The following is a 1,639-nucleotide window of genomic DNA, read 5'->3' on the forward strand; positions in this document are numbered from 1 at the left end:
TCTTATTGTTTCTGTCGCTCCGTCCACCGCCGCCGCCGCCGCCGCCTCCTTCAACGCTCCCGGGTTGCCAACCGGAAGCGGAAGTGTCCCGGACCTGCTCCGCCCCCTCCCCGGCACGGTCCGACGCGCTGACGTCACTACCACTAAACCCCCGCCCCTTCCACCCCTCAGCTGGCAGCGCGCCGACGTCACCATCCCTCAACCCCGCCCCTTTCCTCCCTCAGCTGGCAGCGCGCTGACATCACCATCGCTCAACCCCGCCCCTTTCCTCCCTCAGCTGGCATCGCGCTGACGTCGTTCGCCGTTAAACACCGCCCATCGGACTGACGTCACCGAATCAAAACCACGCCCATTTGTCCCTCACCGGACAGCCAACTGCCGTCACCTGACGCTAACCCCGCCCCCTTTCCCTCAACGGGCGGTGAGCTGACGTCAGCTAAACCTAACCCCGCCCCTTTTCCCATCGATGGAAGGGCGTTGACGTCTCCGGCACTTAATCCCCGCCCACCACCAGCAAGCTGACGTAATCGCTGCTGCGCCACGCCCTCTTTCCTTCAACTGACAGCGCACAGCCGTCACCAGACCTAAACCCCGCCCCTTTTCCTTCAACTGAGCGCAGTGACGTCACCAGACCTAAACCCCGCCCCTTTCCCTGAACTGACAGCGCAGTGACGTCAACAAGCTGAAACACCGCCCCCTTTTCTACAAACGGAGAGCGCACTGGCGTCACTCGCTCTTGAACCCCGCTCACATTCAGTGCGTTGACGTCAGCCGCCAGAAACCGCGCCCATTTTCCTCTCAGCGGACAGTGCATTGACGTCAATCACGGTCGTACCACGCCTACCGGTGACGTCAACTCACAGACAACCCCGCCCCTTTTTACCCGCTCGACGGTCAGCGAACAGCCTCCGCTTCCAAACCCCGCCCCTTTCCCGACAGCGCGTCAACGTCATCACATTCCAATCCCGCGCGCTGGCGTCACCGGGGTCTTAGCCACGCCCCATTTTCTCCTCAGCGGACTGCGCGGTGACGTCGGTGGGCCCCAATCCCCGCCCCTTCTCCCTCCGGTGCGCCTGCGCCTCAGTCTCCTGGACACGGCCGGCCAGCCAGATGCACGCATGCGTGGTCCAGTTTACTCGGAGGGGCTAGCACTGAGTGGACGGGCCGAAGGGCCTTTCCTGCGTCTTTTCAGTCTAGAAGGGCGAATGCGGCTCTAGTAGACTCTGAGCGGGGATTTCGTCAAGATAAATACGCTTTAGGCAGGAAATTGGTGTTATTTAAATGGAAAGAGCTTTGCAGTAGTCACTGGGGTGCAGAGGGACCTGGGCGTCCCAGTCCATCGAGTCACAGAGATATACAGCACGGAAAGAGGCCCTTTGGCCCCACCCATCCATGCCAACCAAGCTTCTTGAAGTAAATTAGTTCCCTTTGCCTGCATTTGGTCTATATCCCTCTAAACCTGGGGTCAGTACAGTGGGATCCCACTGCTGTCCAAAGTGCCAGGGACCTGGTACTGTCCAAAGATGTGCAGGTTAGGGGGGATTGGCCGTGCTAAATTGTCTCTTAGTGTCCAAAGATGTGCAGGTTAGTTGGATTGGCCATGCTAAATTGTCTCTTAGTGTCCAAAGATGTGCAGGTT

This window comes from Carcharhinus amblyrhynchos, unplaced genomic scaffold (genome assembly GCF_965287045.1).
Source record: "Carcharhinus amblyrhynchos unplaced genomic scaffold, sCarAmb.v2.hapA chromosome_1088, whole genome shotgun sequence".
Taxonomy (NCBI): domain Eukaryota; kingdom Metazoa; phylum Chordata; class Chondrichthyes; order Carcharhiniformes; family Carcharhinidae; genus Carcharhinus; species Carcharhinus amblyrhynchos.